General features: G+C 39.2%; 1 long non-coding RNA gene across 1 annotated transcript; it reads left to right on the top strand.

The window, feature by feature from the left end:
* Nucleotides 1-131: 131 nt before the first annotated feature.
* Nucleotides 132-12,649, top strand: LOC115196772 (uncharacterized). The gene is made up of 4 exons (XR_003878905.1): nt 132-649; nt 4,957-5,019; nt 5,850-5,946; nt 7,822-12,649. It is a non-coding gene; the product is annotated as an uncharacterized LOC115196772 (long non-coding RNA).
* Nucleotides 12,650-20,971: the final 8,322 nt, after the last annotated feature.

Genomic DNA, 20,971 nt, shown 5'->3' with positions numbered 1-20,971 from the left:
AATCTTCAATTTGTACATAATATCACAAATGTCTGAGTGAATGGTGTTTCATTTGAAGACAAAGCATATCTATGAAGTTTATAGCCTAAAGTGGCCCCTATGTGCTCCTAGAAGTTTCTAGTCTGAGCATTTTTAGCTGGTACTTTCAAAATCACCTGGGTCTGTCAAAGTTGGGTCCTGTGAAAAATGTACACAGCTAAATGGAGCATATGCTGTCAATACAGCAGACAGGATCTATTACAGTATCTGAGTGCCCCCTAGCGTATGTATCGTTTCTGCCTCAAATCAAGATTCAATTCGGAGGAGCCTTCCGACATGAAAACTGCCTGGGTCTCTCGTCTCTCACAGTGACCAAAGTAGCGTGCGCCCATTTCTAACTGATTAATGTTTAAGAAAATGTCTTCTTATTGACTTGGACGTCATCGAGGTATGCGTGTTGGTCACTGTTTCGCCTTTTCATAAACATAGCCTGAGCTCTGTAGGCACAGGGATTTTTTGTATTTTGCTTTTAATCATTGATTGATTTAGGCTGATAATTGGTCTCGAGCGTAACACTTTGATTCTAAAGCAAACTGCATGGCCTAAATAATATCACCGTCTGCAATTTATTGTATTGTTTTATTGTGGATTCTACTTGACCACTCCATTGGTGAGTATGAACATTTTGGCATGTTTGTTTCATTAAGGAAATGTTTGAATGTGAAAACATGCTTGGCATTAGGCAATTGTCTCGGTCGTAAATAAAACGACTATCAAAATGGATATATCAAAAAGCTGTTTAGTCATAAAACACATTTTAAACATAAAACATCACAAAAACCTCATGAACCTTACCAGGCGCAGGCATAAAGATACAATAACGCATAACATGCTAATTATTGTCTAATTAAATGTTAATTGGAATACATGTTGAGCAGAAACACATTATGTATACACCTAAACCCACCTATATGTGTTAAAAAAAATAATATTGTGAGATTATTGTAGACAATAATGTATAGGCTATTCTCACAAACGTACCAAATGCATAGGTCGATTCGTCCGCAGCGTGATGCATCTTCTGTCTTATCAGAATATACTAGTCTTCTCTTTCTTTTCGATATAATGTCGAGAATAGACGGGAAAGATGTCCTTTCAACCAGATGGAATGAATCACAAAAATACTTGAGTTTATTTGAAGAACAATAAGCAAAAAACGTAAGACTGACAAAGGATTAATCACAGTCACTACATTTTTAAACTTATGTGCTGAACTTAAACCTTGTAATGTAAATTGTCTTGTCTTCATAACATAAGTAGCGGTTGTTATGGCTGTCTTTAAAAATGACAAAAGTAAAACGGCAAGAAAATGCTCCTGTGCGTGTTTTTCTGTCCTACTGTAGGCTAGGCTATGGGTTAAAACGCGCCTGTATGCCGCTGCTTTTTGTGGGCTGGATGGGAGGGGTGAAGTCAGACTACATATAGTCAGACACCTGTCTGTTTGTATTGAAACTAGGGATGCTTTTATACATTATCGCTTCATTTATGTTAGAATCATGAATGTAAATCAATTTGACAACAATATATTATGAATCGATGAGCTGACAGAAGAGGATAACCAAAACTTGTAAAATGTGATATAGCAAAATGGCAATTAAACACATATGTAGAAAGCTAAATTAATTAATTAAATGAAACATAAATTAATATCAGTTTTAGATGGCAGATGCGGTGACACAAAAACTATTATTATTATTATTAGGCTATAATTATTATTACAGCAATGATACCGGTAACAATTGCAATTATTGGTAGGCCAATTATTGCTGTTTTAATATTCTGACTATTATTATTTTTGTTGCGGTTGACAAAACACTAACTGTTGTTATTGAACAGGGTAAGAAGAGGATTGCTTTCAAATAGGCGCATTTCAATTGACAGATATAGCTTCTCTGATAATAGGTTCTCATCCTCATATGTCTACAAATGTACTTCCATTAACACACAGAGAGAAAGACAGGGAGGGGGAGGGGGAGAAAAGGGGGAAAGAGTGTGATGTGACATGACCTCTACAGAGAGAGAGAGAGAGAGAGAGAGAGAGAGAGAGAGAGAGAGAGAGAGAGAGAGAGAGACTAGATGGTTGTAGATATGCAGTTTTTGATCCTAAAACTGAAGTTTACGTTTTCATATGGCCTTATTTGCCCTTCATGCATTCATATATAAACCGTTACTTTTGTAGATCAGCCGGGATAGGCCTATAGGCTCATGTCTGGACATCGAAAGTTGTAAAGAAATATAACTAGTGGGCCAACATTCTATGTGATGTTTTGTGAGTTGAAAAGTAGGCTACTAAAATCTTTGTCATACACTTTTTCACATTCTCTGGATACATGTAAGCCCTCTGTCTATGAAGAATCAATGATAGAGTTACAAAAAACATTTTCTTTCTCTGTGCTGGTGCACTTCTTGGGTAAAATTCTCCCCTCAAGACAGAATCTCAAGCAGAGGGGCACAGGAAGCCACTATACGCAATAGCGCACCTACATGGATTAGGACGAGACTCGAGGATGACGCTGACTCGCCACACTAAATAGTTTCTGATCACACACAAATTGCAGGATCTTTAACGATTTGTCATGCTCATAGCACGGAAAAGCGGTAAATCACTTTATTATTGTTTGTAAAACAATGCGCGCACAGATGAGCGCAGTTCGATAGAGAGTGAATGGCCGAGTCACTGGTTGAGATTCATGGTCGTCCTTTGAAAAAGCTTTCACTCGTGTTACAGGTTAAACTAACAAATGAAACGACAGTACACCTTTTGTTCACTAAAATCATGTGTAGTCAATGAATTGACGGACATTTTGAAAAATGTGTCGCCTACAGCCCTACTTGTTGACGGAGCTGCACTCAAACACAAAAGTATATGCATTACCTCCTAACTTAACTATATTTTTTTATAGAAAAGGGGAATCTATTCTGAATAATAATGTAGGCTTTAAGGAGTCGGCAATACTGGAATAGTGGGATCAGGCAGGGGCAGGTTAGCCTCCGTGCATTGGGGAGAGGCGGCAAGACAAGGATGAAAGTTCACTTTAATCTTATCTTTGCCTTCAGCAAGTCCTTCAGAGGGATACTGACCTGAAGGTCTCTGAGATCCCAGCCTGATTAACCCCTCCAGACCCGACTGGGTGCAAAGGTTAACCAGGCTAATCAAGTTGAAGAGGCTGATTGAATTAGATGACAAGGAGTCAAGGGGGAAACAACTGTCCTTCCCCAAAAAAGTCAGAGGCCAACCACTGGCAACACTTTAGTCGGTGTGAATCTTATTCTATAACCTATTGGCCTATCAGCAATCCATAAAGTTGAATAAACAAATGTCCAGTTGAATCTCCACAACAATTATGCCAGTGGTGAAGTATTTAGAAGTTATTAATTAAAATCTATGCATAGTCATTTGGAAGTTATTAATTAAAATCTATGCATAGTCATAGCTCTGTATTACAGAAACAAATTATATTTTTTTGTAGATAGTGGAGTTCCTTATGTTCTCTTCACCTAATTTCTGAGCATACTAGTGTACTTTTTTATTTAACTAGGCAAGTCAGTTATGAACAAATTCATATTTACAATGTACTACCTACACCATCCCAATTGTACACCGCCCTATGGGACACCCAATCACAGCCAGTTGTGATACAGCCTGGATTTGAACCAGGGTATCTGTGGTGATGCCTCTAGCACTGAGATGCAGTGCCTTAGACCGCTGCACCACTCGGGAGCCCTGTTTTCTAATGTAATTTGTCCTGGGATATAACTTGTATTTTTCCCTCGGCCCTCATTTCCCTCCAACAGAATTGACATTGATTCAACGGCTCTCTTCAGTGAAGCAGTTTGACAGGTGGACAGACAGCCCTCACAAATGAGCTCTAATAATCTGTGACAGGATAGGAGCTCTAGTGGCCCTGCCCTTTATTTGTCTTTCTTCTTGAGTGACATGTCAACTGTCCTTAAAAACAAACATGTACGTTTCTCAACTTTCTCTTAAAAACATAGTCATGCAGTCTCACATATGATTCTAATCCCACTATGATAACGTTTATAATGGACCATTCAAGTGGGGACGTTATGGTCAAATTCACGCTTCTCATTTTCAGAATATTAACTTTGTAGATAAATTAGTACATAAAAACATGAAACATGAAGTCCTGACGCTTTTGCTATACGTGGAGTGCAGCATGAGAGCACATTGTTCTGTGAGGAACGGCTCTGCCTCCGTCTCCATAATTCCCAAAGCAGCAGAGTTGTCTTAATGCTGAAGGTAATGTTGTTGAACAAATTACAACATATTTGGGCATCAAGCCAGACTTCTTTGCGGATAAAAACATGATTTTATTTAATTTGGTTGTAACTGTATTATAGGCTATTGAATAGTTACAAAGATTAGAGAAATTACTTTCAGGGATTCTTAGTGTGTATTTTCCATATATACTGTAGAACTTGATGCTACTGTAGTACTTTAAGGTAAACTTAGTCAATAGTATCAACTATTATAATCTATACAAATAAGGTTGCAGTGTCTCATAATGCTATGCGACTTCAATTATTCATTGAAATGTTGCACTTATTTATTATGCATATTTGAGATACACAATCTACTTGCAGTGTCATTTTATTTGTCCGGGTTTCTACCATTTGTAAATGTTTTTCTACATTAAGCATGATTACAAATGATCATTTTGATTACATTGATTTTGAAAATGTGTACTTTGTTAAGGCATCTTGTGTGTATAGCAACGTCATATCTAAACCAACATCTTAAACATGACTGATCTCATGAATTTAGCATTAAAGCAGTGTTTACTGCAGTTCATAAATTGTTTGTTCTTGAATATTCATTGTTTAATAGTCATCAGATTATTTGTCCATCTTTAATAAAACAAATCAGATTAAAGTAGAATCTTCTGTTGCTTTTAGGTGAAAGAGGAGATTGTGGGTAAAACACATGCCAAAATGGCGAAGAACTGGGCAAAATGAAAGGTAAATAACATGGCTACATGTGCCCCTGAAAGACAACATTCATCGACGTTGTAAGAAATCAGAACACGTAGTGGCTTAACATTACATTTGGGGTAAGGGAGTGTAATTGAAAATAAAAATACAGGTGCAGTATATATTATAATGAATGGGCAAAATGTCAACCATTTGGTGTGTTAACCATCAGCAGCACAACACACATAGTTTCCTCTTCGTATGTGATGTTTTGTAAAACACATTCTTATTCAATGAACAAGTACTGTATATCCCTAATGATTGACTCTGAAGTAATAAATTATAGTGTTTAAAGCTGTATGTGTAGAGTACAGTATATGTGTATGGGGGGGTGGGGGGCGTTCTGGGTGTTTATGGAGTTCATTCAGCAGTGTAGACTACTCTCTTTGCTCTCTATGTCTGTTTGCCCTGCGGGCCAATCTAAGAAGGCAGCAGTTTCAAGATAGCTCACAGAGTTCGATTTACCAATGATGGATTACCGTGTCAATTTAAACAGCAATGGATTCATTTGTTTCAATGATCTCTCTTTAGGCGGATTGCCAGGGTGCTTTCTCTAACATCCACTACATTTCCTATAAATGTAGGGTATAGTTGAAATCATGATGATTATGATGTATATCGCCAGTAAAAGAGTTAACCTGTTTAAGTGTTGTTATGGTCTTTGGAAGCCAACAACCAGCTATGCTCTTTGTCCATGCTACGACCATGCTGCTATTACTGTGTAATAATAATATCTGAATGTTTCTTTCTCTGACCAAATGTAAGCATCACATTTTTTGTTTCACCCAATGTACCCCCCCCCCCCCCCCCCCCCCCAGGCGTTAAAGGCTTCCAGCACTGCTGCACCATTCAGTGGTGACCTCCAGTTGACAGATCTGCTCCTGGCTTTCCTGAGTGTCAGACTGCTGAGACATGGTAGGGATGTGGCCACCTATTGAAATGTGATGGTGAAGATTAAAAGGATTTGTCAGTGTTGGGAAAAGTGTGCTTTGGTGTACATTCACTTTATGCCAAAAGAGATTGATTACAGTAATTTTTTTTGAAAAACTTTTGACTAAACTAAACTAAATTCTGAAAATCATGTTAATTGATGAACGTCACTGAATGATTCTACATGACCTGGTGTAAATAGCGTACACGTGATGACCTTTTGCAAAACTATATCACAGATAATAGATTATGATGTAAAGATTTGTAAAAGCATTATAAATTGCTTTATTGCAGATCTTATGTTTCCATGTTTTAACAGAATGTATAGATTTACACCAATACTAATGAATAATACTATCTTTAAATTGTAGATCACAAATTTAAGACATTAATAAAATCTACAAAGCAACTTACTTCAGCTGTATTTGTCTTGTAATGTTGAATTGATTCACAATTATTCTCATTCTCATGTCTGTCGTGAAGGCCAGATGAAATTGGCGACATTATTAACAAACAATAAAAAATGGCTTCTTTTGTCATGACTTGCACAATTTATGTTTATCTTTAACATGAAACGATAGTATAAAATTCTTTAAAAAATGGTTTGTACAAGCTTTCAATATATATTTATTACACAGCTGAAACTGACATTTTTATAGCACACATTGCAAGGTTCTATTTGGAAGCAAATGTGAGCACATACAAAAAATACAATGTTTTCCAAGCATTACCCCTCTCTCGCTGCCTTCACCGTCTGAGTCTGGACTTAATCATGGGCCATTGGACTAAACTCAAGTTATTAGGAAATATAAATATTTTCTGACGTAATCAAAGAGTGAGGGAAGGAGAGAGATTGATTTGGCTTGTGGATTGTACTCTAATTGGAAGCAGGTTGTTTTCTATTGAGGACCGCTTGGAGACATGGACTGAGGTTTGATTCGTCCTGGACAGTCTTTCAGCAGGTGGTAATTGTATATACCTGTCTGCCTTTTACCTTTTTCCTACCAAAATTCCACTCTAGTGAGTTATACCTAGTATGATAGATTTGACCTTTCATAATCCTCTTAAGGATCGGCCCCTTTTTTTCCCAATTTTCACCTAAAATTACATACCCAAATCTAACTGCCTGTAGCTCAGGCCCTGAAGCAAGGCTATGCATTTTCTTGGTACCATTTGAAAGGAAACACTTTGAAGGTTGTGGAAATGTGAAAGGAATGCAGGAGAATATAACACAATAGATCTGGTAAAAGATAATACAAAGAAAAAAACAAACGTTTTTGTATTTTTTTTGTACCATAATCTTTGAAATGCAAGAGAAAGGTCATAATGTATTATTCCAGCCCAGGTTAAATTTAGATATTGGCCACTAGATGGCAGCAGTGTATGTGCAAAGTTTTAGTCTGATCCAATGAACCATTGTATTTCTGTTCAAAATTTTGTGTCAAGACTGCCCAAATGTGCCTAATTTGTTTATTAATAACTTTTCATGTTCAAAACTGTGCACTCTCCTCAAACAATATCATGGTTTTCTTTCACTGTAATAGCTACTGTAAATTGGAGAGTGCAGTTAGATTAACAATAATTTAAGCTTTCGGCCAATGTCAGATATGTCTATGTCCTGGGAAATGTTCTTGTTACTTACAACCTCATGCTAATCGCATTAGCCTACGCTAGCTCAACCGTCCTGCAGGGTCTAAGTTTTAAACTGTAGACTTCTTTCCAGAATCTGAAAATATTATAACAATACATTATTGTATCAATGGGCTTTTGAGGTAACTGGTCTTGCATGTAAATAAACCTAACATTTCAGTCATGACACTATAAAATGCTCCCTTTCACCTTTTGACACTTTCCTTACAGAAGAAGACCATCCTGCTGACTTAGGATCCACCTCATCACAGAGGTCCCCCTTTGGCCTTCAGCTCATCAATTCAATTAATATGTTCATTTCAATAAAGCCAAAATGGAAAATTATCCATTTAAAAGTAAGGCACTTTCCATTGAAACAAGGGAAACCCCACATTTGTGTGGCTGAGCCATGAATCATCATACTGCATGTGTGGCGATTGCATTTAGAGAGTGATCAGAGACATTACCAAAGACTGGAAACATCCCATACTCGGCACTAGATTTAATGAGTGCTGAGTTGTGGTATTTACAACACTGCCAAAAAGGCTCAGCTATGTTCAGGAAGCATGTGAAGTGTCTGCAATGAAAAAACAGTGTCAAACAAGATTTGGGAACAATTACATAGACAGGTAGTGTAATGTTTATATGATCCCTCCAAACCAGAGCAGCTGCAGTAACCAGACCAGCAACATGACCATGCCCCATGTGATTACGTCTTTCATCTATTTGAGAGGCCAGTAGTTTGTTTATCTTACATCAGTTCTCACAATTTATCATGCCTACACTGTGAAATATTTCAACAATTGTACTTACATTGTGGCCAAACGTCTTGAACTTCAGATGAACAATTTGACATTGCTTGTTGTTGACTAGGGTAATCACTAGCTACCATGCTAGCAGCTTTGGCTATTATGTTTCATTGCTATTTTAGAAGTAACCACTGTAAGTTTCTCATCGCTAGCTATTTGAACTAACATTAAGGGTAGTTTGAGACATCCAACCTTTATGGGTGTGATGTGATATACTAAATACATTGGACATGAATGAGTATAATTTTGTATCTGGGACAAAACATTATTGTGACGGTATCAGCTATGTATGCCGGAGAACTTTCCGCAACACAGTTGTTGGCAAAAATGTGGGTTTAACAAGTCATAAATATCACCTATAACAGTTGAAGTAGCAGAAATGTGGACAAAACTAGGATGAAGCTGAATATCTAAATAATTTACTGTACCAGGCATTGGAAAGGTAATATATTGCAAGTAACTAAAGGTATGTAAATGTCAAGCTACAAAATAACAATATTTGAAACTGTCTAGCCACCCTCGAAACTCCCACACATCTTGTTCTAAATGGCAGCTCTATCAAGATAATCATCTGAATGAATCTGTTACACCATGACCTATCAGGCTTGTTATTATTCATAGAGACCCTTCAGGCTAAACCAAAGCAGTGAATGATCAGGAAGTCACCTTATTGTCTATACAACTCATCATATCAGGTCATGTACTGGCTAATGCTTCAGGTCATATGCTTTTCTTGTTGTAACGTTCGTTAACGTTAGCACCGCTGAGCACATGAGTAGCAGCAGATTGCATAGCTTTTGTCCAAGCCATTTCCGTGTTTTGCAAGAAATAATGCTTTATTCAGTTTCAATTTAAAAAGGAGGGTTTTTAAAACTTCTTTTCATCAGATCAGTAGACTGTTCAAGAGTGTTAACTAATACGACCACTTGGCCCTCTATGGTCTAGACTTTCCTTCACGGATGAAACATTAGCAGAGCTCACTGCTGAGAAGGGTGGGGCTGTGGCTATATCCCTGGGAGAAGGGCACAGCTCCTGACAGAAAGGTCATGCTGTTGATACCCTCATATCTAGGTGTCAGCACTACCAGACCATGGACCTCTTGCTCCCCATTTATCCCTCTGTCAATTTGCAGATCATGCAAAATCAAACACAAACTGCTGTGAGAAATGTCTCAATATATTTAATCCCTGACTGAAAGTACAAGTCAGGTTGGTTTCTCTAATGAAATCTCACTCTACATAATGAACACAGTGGAAGTCAGCATTCTCACCATAGGTAAACATCCCAATGACCTTATTATACATTTTGACTTTGTCAGCTTCCTTTTTTAATGAACTTAGTGTCAATGACTAATGTAAACTAAGGGCATGAATAGGAATATCAACAGTACACAAATAGGATTCATTACAGGATTTGGGTCACACTGCTCATAGACTTAGGGCTCTATTCAATCCGCATCGCAGAAGTTCAGCTTTACAGCGTGAATTAAATTTAAAGGCAATGTTCCCGCCTCAGTGGAGACTGCATTCACGGTAAACACTGCATCAATCAGAAATTACCTTTACAGTTCTATTGCTGAATCTGTAGCGCTTCAGCTTTACATATTCAATAGAGCCCTTAGGCTATTACTTGTTCAAAATGTACAAATCAGGTCACACTTGAAAAATGTCTTTAAACAAAGAGAAAGGCTGAACTTTGTCAAGCACCATATGTAGGCTACAATACCCATTCTGACATAGCAGTTGTATTCTGCAATTGCGTAAATTATGTTGACCTGTAGACGAACAAAGAAATATGAAAAAACTTTGTACAGAATTCCTGTGCAATGAGTCACCTTCTCTCATGTAATTGTTTCCATATTAGACCCCAAACACCCCTTCTTGCAAGCACATCCCTTCCAAAGGAATACTTGTGTTATGATTTGTTTACAATCACTCTATCCAATTCCACCTGCTGACAAGAGGTACCTCAGGGTACAGTGTTGTTACCCTTACTATTTGCTTACCCACAGCAGAACTCAGACACATTCTGGATATGAACAAATATCAGGTGTTTTCCATATATACAACAAGAGTTACAGACTGATCACCAGAAATAGACAGCGATTTCAGATTTTGAAAAGATCCCGAGAACAATTATATATGCCTTCCTCTGTGCTCACCAAAAAAATGAAAAACGATTGCCCAGCACCAGGAATGAACTCTTGATGCTCAGAGCTGCTCAATTGCAGTTCACACAGATAACTACAAAACACACATGGCGATTTCCGGAAGTTGAAAAAAAGTTCAGAGAACATTGTTATATGCCTTCCTCTGCACTCACCCAAGAAATTAAAAATGATTGCCCAGCATCAGAAGTGAATTTGTGATGCTCGGAGTAGGAGCATGTTGCTTAAACCACTGCGCTATGGCAGTTCACAAAGCTCTAGCAAGCCACGGGAATACCGAGAATACGGATTATACCTGATGGTAATAGCGCGTCGGTTTAAATTATTTGGTTTTAAGCCTTCCCCAAACCATAGCCCTGACCTTAACCACTCGGTATTAATACCTAAACTTAACCCTTTGAGTTGTTTCTGTTTCAACCCTGTAACCACGCAGAATTAATGCGTCAAAAATAGATGTTCATACATATTACGTTGAATTTCAAAGGGAAACTATGAGATCTTGTTGAGAGTTAGGTCTATATCTGGAGGGGATAATCTTATTTCTGGTCTCACTGAGTCATTCCTTTTTGTTGTAATGGCTAAGGTGTTGGATTGACAATCTCAGAGACCCAGGTTCAAGTCCCAGTAGGGCTACCACTGAATTAGCTATATTGTTGTCAGAAGTGGGTTGGCACTGCTGGGAGACCCATTGGTACGGGAGCAAGAAACTTGTGCAAATGAAGCACAGGAAAGCACTTTCTGAAGGAAAGGCGTAGTGTAACAACCTTAGTACAACACCTACCGACTTTGTTCATTGTTGTACAAGATCTACCAACTTCATCGGTTGTTGTACAGTACAACACCTACCAACATCGTCAATTGTTGTTTGACAATATTTTCCACATATTTGTAGAAACCACTCAGCACCTAGGAACAGGACAGCTCTTATAATAAAACTGTTATGTTTTGTTTGTGAGTCCTGCAACAAAAAATTATTCCAGACCTCAGCATTACTTACACAAGGCTGTTAAAAAGGTCTTTGTCACTTTGGCACACTGCACCTACACAGTATTTGCCAGCAGCACCACCATCATCATAGGATCTACTTTCTTTCTTTCTGTTTCTTCAAGTTTGCATTGTGCATTAACTGTGCTGGTCATGAGCTTGTGCCAGCCAATGCAGGACAAAGCCCCCATAAACTATAACACCACTTCCTGTACGGCTCAAGGTAAAATAGTAGCATAAACTATCAGACACTTCATTATAATATCGGTTTACATATCCAGGACACTAAAAAGTAGGGGGCATTTCATCAAGCTAATTGCCTGTTTGTAAGAGGGAGCAAACTTTTCCACCATCAGTCTATTATGGAGCCTGTTTCTTAATCACAAATAGAGCCTTTGTATCCCAGAGGGACTTGCATTCTAATGTATAATTGAACCAAAGACCAAAGCTATCAATCTTTCACAGACACTTTAGTTATTTTTTTCCTCCTTGGTGTAATTGTGGTGACATACAGTAACAACAAACAACACTGTGAAAAGGCTGCTTCCACAGATCTGTGGAAAGGATGGTATTCCTTGTTTATTATGTACAGTGCTTGCATTGTAGAGTGGAACCAGATACCCTATCAATAATAAAGATCAAGGTGTCCAGACCTCTATATGACCAACTTTAAACTTTAAAAGGACAGGAACTTTGGCCTTTGGAATCCAAGAGCAGCAATCACTCATCTAAGGATCTCTAAGGGAGAGAGAATGTTCTCTTTTGCACTGTCAATATTAAGTAATGGCGCTGTAATACATGTGGTACCGCAAAAAAAATACAAATATGCGATTGGGATTTTGGAGAAGCTTTACTATTCTGGTGTGCAGACCAGTGTCTGATGACATGAAAATGGCTGAGTTGACAACGTAGACCAACAAGACCTGTAACTGCCCCAAGGGATTATTAAAGTCTCCATCAGGGTGCAGGAGGGCCTTGGTCACATTCCTCACTGCATTGTCACCGCCCCTGCACAACGCCTATGGTCCCCTTGATGCCTTTAATGATGAGTCTTGTCGTTAATGAGTTAATGCAAAACTCTCAATGTCATCGGTAAAGATAAGAGAGAAGAAAGCAGAGCATTGTACACGTAATGACAGGCTCCCCGCCTGCCTCTGAGATGTCACGGGTCAGCCATGTTAAGAATGTGTGTGCCCAATCATCTAGTGATCTTTATCTAGCTAGCCTGCAGCTAAGCAAGACATGGGCCCAATCAGGGGTGCTGATGAATGAACAATGAGGCCCTTGAATTGTTCTGCCTGCCACATGACTGCTTCTATACTAACACATGATGACATTAACAATCAATATACCGATTACTGAACTTATGGAGGATCTCTTCAAGCCATCGTTTGTGCTACAAGTGTTTTGTACTCATGTACATAATGCAGATATGCTCTATTTGACCTGATCCACATGATCTTTCCAGGATCCGAACAATGAGTAACCAAACTCTGTTTAATTTGCTGGTTGGCCACAGATATTGCTATACAGACTGCTGTTTGAAAATCATCTGGAAAAGCATGATTTTCACTACATAAGGCCATTGCAGAGCTCACTCTGTAGTTTATATTTCCTCTCTGGCCCTAACAGTTGTTTGTTTTTGTTTTGGAGGACTGAGGGAGCCTCTTTTTGGAGGACCGAGGGAGTATCTTGGCAGGTGCAAATTCAAATAAGTTTAACAGGTGAAAAGATTGGCATATTATCAAGCAACGTTTATGTTCGGGTTTTGTATCAGTAGTGATTGTGTTTGTTGCGCAACCACAGGGGAAACTACAGAGTTGTCCTTAGATGGGTCCTGGTGAATGATGATGTACAAAATGACAAATTAGGATCTTAGATGGCTTTTCGTGGCGTAATGAGATGGAATTTAAAAGGTTAAAGGGATGAATTTGAGCTGTCACAGACATCATAAAACCTGACAAATTGTATTATAACAGTCAGTGAAATCCACACCGCACTGCCGTTTTCTTCTCTTCAAGCACTCGCTGACATAGACTGTCTCAGATTCAGGTCTCCAACTCCAGCCAGGCTCAGACAAAGGGCCCCTGCCAGTCCAGTGGCATTTGTCTCATTCAACATTATGTGAAATCAAATGCTCTATTCTACTCCCACGATTCCTCATGGAACGATCAGCCCAGCCCTAATGTGGGAATGTCTGTAATCCTGACAAAAGGACACTGACATTTATACCCACCAGAAATGAATTATAAAAGACAAGGCCAGGATTTCTCCAGTGGCTTTGTGCAGGGTACACAAGACTGTGGACGTATAGATAATGGCTCTTTATTGTAGGGTCACCACTGCAGGTACCTGTTGATGACAAAAAGGCAGATCCAGTCACCATGGACAGCTGTGAGACAGGTGACCCAGCATGTTAACACAAATAGGGAATGAGTATTAAGGGAGAAATATACTGCTCAAAAAATAAAGGGAACACTTAAACAACACATCCTAGATCTGAATGAAAGAAATAATCTTATTAAATACTTTTTTCTTTACATAGTTGAATGTGCTGACAACAAAATCACACAAAAATAATCAATGGAAATCCAATTGATCAACCCATGGAGGTCTGGATTTGGAGTCACACTCAAAATTAAAGTGGAAAACCACACTAGAGGCTGATCCAACTTTGATGTAATGTCCTTAAAACAAGTCAAAATGAGGCTCAGTAGTGTGTGTGGCCTCCACGTGCCTGTATGACCTCCCTACAACGCCTGGGCATGCTCCTGATGAGGTGGCGGATGGTCTCCTGAGGGATCTCCTCCCAGACCTGGACTAAAGCATCCACCAACTCCTGGACAGTCTGTGGTGCAACGTGGCATTGGTGGATGGAGCGAGACATGATGTCCCAGATGTGCTCAATTGGATTCAGGTCTGGGGAACGGGCGGGCCAGTCCATAGCATCAATGCCTTCCTCTTGCAGGAACTGCTGACACACTCCAGCCACATGAGGTCTAGCATTGTCTTGCATTAGGAGGAACCCAGGGCCAACCGCACCAGCATATGGTCTCACAAGGGGTCTGAGGATCTCATCTCGGTACCTAATGGCAGTCAGGCTACCTCTGGCGAGCACATGGAGGGCTGTGCGGCCCCCAAAGAAATGCCACCCCACACCATGACTGACCCACCGCCAAACCGGTCATGCTGGAGGATGTTGCAGGCAGCAGAATGTTCTCCACGGCGTCTCCAGACTCTGTCACGTCTGTCATGTGCTCAGTGTGAACCTGCTTTCATCTGTGAAGAGCACAGGGCGCCAGTGGTGAATTTGCCAATCTTGGTGTTCTCTGGCAAATGCCAAACATCCTGCACGGTGTTGGGCTGTAAGCACAACCCCCACCTATGGACGTCGGGCCCTCATACCACCCTCATGGAGTCTGTTTCTGACCGTTTGAGCAGACACATGCACATTTGTGGCCTGCTGGAGGTCATTTTGCAGGGCTCTGGCAGTGCTTCTCCTGCTCCTCCTTGCACAAAGGCGGAGGTAGCGGTCCTGCTGCTGGGTTGTTGCCCTCCTACGGCCTCCTCCACGTCTCCTGATGTACTGGCCTGTCTCCTGGTAGCGCCTCCATGCTCTGGACACTACGCTGACAGACACAGCAAACCTTCTTGCCACAGCTCGCATTGATGTGCCATCCTGGATGAGCTGCACTACCTGAGCCACTTGTGTGGGTTGTAGACTCCGTCTCATGCTACCACTAGAGTAAAAGCACCGCCAGCATTCAAAAGTGACCAAAACATCAGCCAGGAAGCATAAGAACTAAGAAGTGGTCTGTGGTCCCCACCTGCAGAACCACTTCTTTATTGGGAGTGTCTTGCTAATTGCCTATAATTTCCACCTGTTGTCTATTCCATTTGCACAACAGCATGTGAAATGTATTGTCAATCAGTGTTGCTTCCTAAGTGGACAGTTTGATTTCACAGAAGTGTGATTGACTTGGAGTTACATTGTGTTGTTTAAGTGTTCCCTTTATTTTTTTGAGCAGTGTATATTCAATGAAGCCCGAGGGACTGATCCACAAGAGCTGGTGCCATCAAGACGTTGCCAAGATTGACACATCGTGAGAGGGGATAGGCCTAATTGTTGCATTTGTCATAAGGAAAACATTGTGAATACATAACAACAAAAGGACCAAATAAAAAAAAACTGCCTTGGATATTCCATGTCATCGATTTCCTCTTGGCCATTGCCTATGGGCTCCTGAGTGGCGCAGTGGTCTACGGCACTGCAGCTCAGTGCTAGAGGCGTCATTACAGACCCTGGTTCGATTCAAGGCTGCATCACAACCGGTAGTGATTGGGAGTCCCATAGGGCGGCGCACAACTGGCTCAGCATCGTCCCGGTTAGGGTTTGGCCGGGGTAGGCCGTCATTGTAAATAAGAATTTGTTCTTAGCTTAGTTAAATTAAACTAAAAAATGATGTTGGTGTATTTTGTAGCACTAGAAATAGTTAGGATATTCAGACTGTTATCTAACACCTTGTCACAGGGCCAGCCGTTTACCCCATGAGATAATAGGCTTCAGTAAATCCTATAACATGAGATTAGGCCCTTTGACCTCACTGACGAGAAAATGACATTAGCTAATGTCTGAACACTACACAACCTCTGTGTGCACTATGTGTGACATGGTGACGGACACAAAATGTCACTTTATAGGTGCACCTTCAGCATGCTTAAGTCTACTTCAGTATCTGATGAAGCTTTAAACTGTCAACATTCATCAACACCCTGTGATCTAAAGAGAGCTCCCTTTTCATCCTGGATCTGTGTGGTAGTGATTCAGTGTCTTTCTGCTCAGAAAAAAGCCCATTACCCGACAAGGCAAAACAACAAGGCAAAACAATAATGCCAAATGATTGTGCAACATGTACTAAGGAACCCCTTTCTCAGAGTACATCATGTGGGACAATGTCTGCTGTTTTAAAAGTGTCAGTGTAACAGGCATTGGTGTGTTTAAGCGTTCACGGTTTGTTGTGTGGCATCAGGGTAACTCAGTTGACTTAGCTGGTTGTCTTACAGGGTAATATCTTTGACTATGTGAAATTATTGTCAGTGTATGTGCCACCAGCATGCCACACTCAAGCCAAGAGTGGTGTAAAATGTTACCACTTTAAAGTTGATAGTAACCTAATACAAACCCATGCTAGGATTCATTAGATTTGGCTGACCATGAGCCCAATGCCATGCCAATCAGTGTGTTTCTTCTTATGTTGTTGTATTCAGCTAACTATCTACTAGCCCTTACCATCACCCTAGTTTGTCAAATTGCTGTATATCAACATGGCTGTATATCAGCATAGCTGTATATCATAATAGTTTTAAATCAACATAGCTGTATATCATAATAGTTGTTTATCAACATAGCTGTATATCATAATAGTTGTATATCAACATAGCTGTATATCAACATAGCTGTATTTCATAATAGTTGTATATCAACATAGCTGTATATCAACATAGCTGTATATCATAATAGTTGTAAATCAACATAGCTGTAAATCAACATAGCTGTATATCAACATAGCTGTATATCAACATAGCTGTATATCATAATAGTTGTAAATCAACATAGCTGTAAATCAACATAGCTGTATATCAACATAGCTGTATATCAACATAGCTGTGTATCATAATTTCTGTTTTATCAATATAGCTGTATATCAACATAGCTGTATATCATAATTGCTGTATATCAATATAGCTGTATATCAACATTGTTGTATATCAACATAGCTGCATATCAACATAGCTGTATATCATAATTGCTGTATATCAATATAGCTGTATATCAACATTGTTGTATATCAACATAGCTGTATATCAACATAGCTGTATATCATAATTGCTGTAGCTCAACATAGCTGTATATCAACATAGTTGTATATCATAATTGCTGTATATGTGCATAGCTGTATATCAACATAGTTGCAAATGTTATACCTATATACTATAAATAGGCGACAATCTGCATAAAGCAGGGTAAAATGCTATAGGTAAATATTTCATTGTAACATTCAATCTAATATTGTTTGTTGTCAGATATATTTAGAAGTTATTACAATTATAAGAGGCTCAAACTTTGAAAAGTGCAACACTCCTTTAGCATAATGTTCTCACTTCACAATTAGAGAAAGCCCAAACACGTTTAAAGGTAAACAAAGAGTGAAATTCCCTCAGCCAGTGAACTCTGTGACCTGTGCATTTTCCATGTGACCTCACCCAGAAGAAATGCCTTTGGTAATTTGAATCAAATGGAGGTGTCAAATGGACGTGTGCTCCCCTGGGCAGATGTATGTATTTATTTGTATCTTTTACAAGAGTAGAAGAAACTGATCGTTGCAGGTGTGAGGCTGACACAGGGGCTGGATTTGCAGGCCTACACAGAGGGGATATCCATTGCCTGTGTTTAATCAGAGCCAGTGGGATGGGATGAGATTCATTGCTCTTTGATGGAGAAACTGTTATGAAGATGGACAGTCACTTTGCTCTCTAAGTGAAACCATCGTTTAGCCTCAATTCCCAGAGAAAAGGCCCATTTGTTATCCACAAGGAAGAGCAGAATGAGTGGTGGTGCTGGGTGGGTACTGCATGAATTTTCCCAATTACATTGCTCAGGCATACATTTTTGGTAGTAGAAAACGGACTTTCCCAAGCCAGTGTCCAGATAGGGCACACAGTTTAACTCCTTAGCATCATACAACTGGATATTGTGGTAAATATGCCCCCCATATCTAAGTAGAAAATCCTAGACATGTGGGTTTTGTATCCAAGATATCAATGGGCATATCGTTATCTTTATACATAAACATAGACGTGAATAGGACTGATGAAACATAGAAAGTTGGGACTGCACACCAAAGCTCATTCAAACTTTTGCCAGTTGCCTGATGATATGTGTCAATGTTGCGAAAGAGGAAGAAATCCAATTCCGTTGTCCAGTTTAGGTAGGGGTTCAATGGGTGCTTAAAGGGACAGTTCACTTATCTTTCAAATTTTAGCTAATTTTCAACTTCCTAGGTTGTTGTTGTTTACGCCAAACCATTTTAGCATTTGTTTGGTTATTTAGGAACATCCAGAATAATCTGTCTATCTTTTTTGGAGAATATAGCAATGCTAGTGGAAACTGATTGTATCAGTTAGCAGTGCATTCAAAATCATGGGGGAAAGGATTGGGTTATGTCTCCCTCCATCCACTGTGGAGGCATAAAGTACTCTCTATAAAAGCCTACATTAATACTAACGTTAATTCCACCATCAACCTTTTAATTGACTATACAAACCGAGCTTTTATCTAATATACACTTATAGTCAAGTCGTTAACACCCACATGGCAGAGATTAAGATGGTTAGAGGCTGCATAACTGACTACAAAAGAACGGACCCTGCCAAAGCCATCGACATGGTGAGGAAGACAAGTGTATCTGTACTCCTAATTCCTAACCCAATCATCTCAGGAGATGGGAATTGCATTCTGACAAGACAGCCTGCTACATCCTTGCTCATGGAATTTGGCAGGGATTCCAATATGCTAAACTGGGGATTGTCAAGAAGGTTAATATAAGAAAAACATCCTTAAAGTTCCAACATGTCGTGCCAATGAGAAGAATTACTATTATAATGACTCTAACTAATAAAAATGCAAAAGGAATCAATTAGTGTAATTAAACCTTGTGTTGCTCAATTTTCTTAAGTGGAATGACCAGCTAGTAATCCCTATCATAGCATAATGCATACACACACCCACTTCACACGCAAGAACGCACATGCACCTGTTTAAATCCAATCGTTTTTTGTTTCACGACATCTTGACCGTTATGCTACTGTATTCTGTGACTGGATTTAAAACTATTACAACAAAGAAACTTGCAATTTCTTATTTTTGATATTAAAATATTTCTAAAATATTGTCATCACTACTTTCTAAATAGGTGACATGCTAACTTTTGGGGATTGAAGCTAAAACAGCCATTCAGTAGACTACACGTTGTAGTGTTAAGGAATGAGCCTTGGTCAACATAAAGATACTCTCTGGCATAAAAAAAAGCTCATATCAAAACACCTTGAAGAGATGATATCTCCAGCTTTGGATGATATCTCCAGCTTTGGATGACTGATACCAGCCTGAGCAGTCAGAGTGTTAGCACTCCCCCAATATCTATTACAATTAGTTTTTGATTAAGGGACCCAGCACGTCTGTTTGAAGCCTTTAATGTTGTGTCAACTGGATGATGATAGAGAGAGCAGCATGGACACCTCCCAGTAACAAAGAGGCTGGTAAAATACTCCCAGTGAACCATTTTATCTTCTTAGTGGAAACCAGATGACCCTTGCTTTTTTCTCCTTTTTTAATGTTACACTATTTGCTGGGGTGATATATACTTGAACAACCCTCCCACTCGTGTAATTTATGCCAGGGTTTTATTCCCTCACTCCTACAAAATAAGGTTTCCTCCACTTTTTGCCTATTGTCGGGTTTATGATACCAATCTAGGTCTTGGGGGGGGCTTAATAACAATGAAAACATCACATTTTTTGATTAACACAGACTTGAGTTACTAAGATTATGATCTTTTAGAATACCACAAAATGATTTGTGTGTCATCCTCTCTCATCTTGACCCAGGTTTACCAAATTGGAAAGATATGCAGTGGTCACACAGGAATGTGACATTAGGTAAAGTCATATTCCACATAAATGTAGTTTGATGTCCGAGAGACTATACAGGAGTACTGCACTGGTTTAAGGAAAGTTGGATCTGATGTATTGATATGGTACTGTAATAAGGTATATTTTGTTGAAACTACATAAAAGCCATCTAGCCAACATTTGCAAAAGTGCAGTTATCTGAAATAAATCAACACCATTTAAACCAGTAGTATAACAGGTAATAATTGTTACTTACTTGGTGTTCTTGATTTCTTTTTTGAAATACTCTATAAAAGATTTTATAGATTAGCTTCACGCCTTTAATTTTGGACAAATTACACCACCCATATAGAAACACTTTACAAGCACCAACCTGGCCTGGCATCAACCTGGCCTGACATTGAACAGACTATTGACAGAGAACTGGCAAACCTTCACACTTTCAACAGTAGCTGCATCTCCAATCCCGTCTGATGGAGAGTTGAAGTGCATGAAATGTAAAGCACTCGAAAACATTTCACAGTTTATTTCCTAATTTTAGGGTAATGAAAAAGGAAAAAACATGTACACAAATATGCAGGTTTTATGCATATATTCCTATGGTGTTTATGGATGATCAACTGTTGAAATGTTTCATACAGAAGAAGTAAGCTCTCCATGCCCTGACACATTACTCAAGTGTCAGAAGCATGGTTGCAAACAATGAGGAAACGCTTCACATTTCCACAAA

This window comes from Salmo trutta, chromosome 7 (genome assembly GCF_901001165.1).
Source record: "Salmo trutta chromosome 7, fSalTru1.1, whole genome shotgun sequence".
NCBI classification, from domain to species: domain Eukaryota; kingdom Metazoa; phylum Chordata; class Actinopteri; order Salmoniformes; family Salmonidae; genus Salmo; species Salmo trutta.
This window is presented reverse-complemented; position numbering and strand designations above follow the sequence as displayed.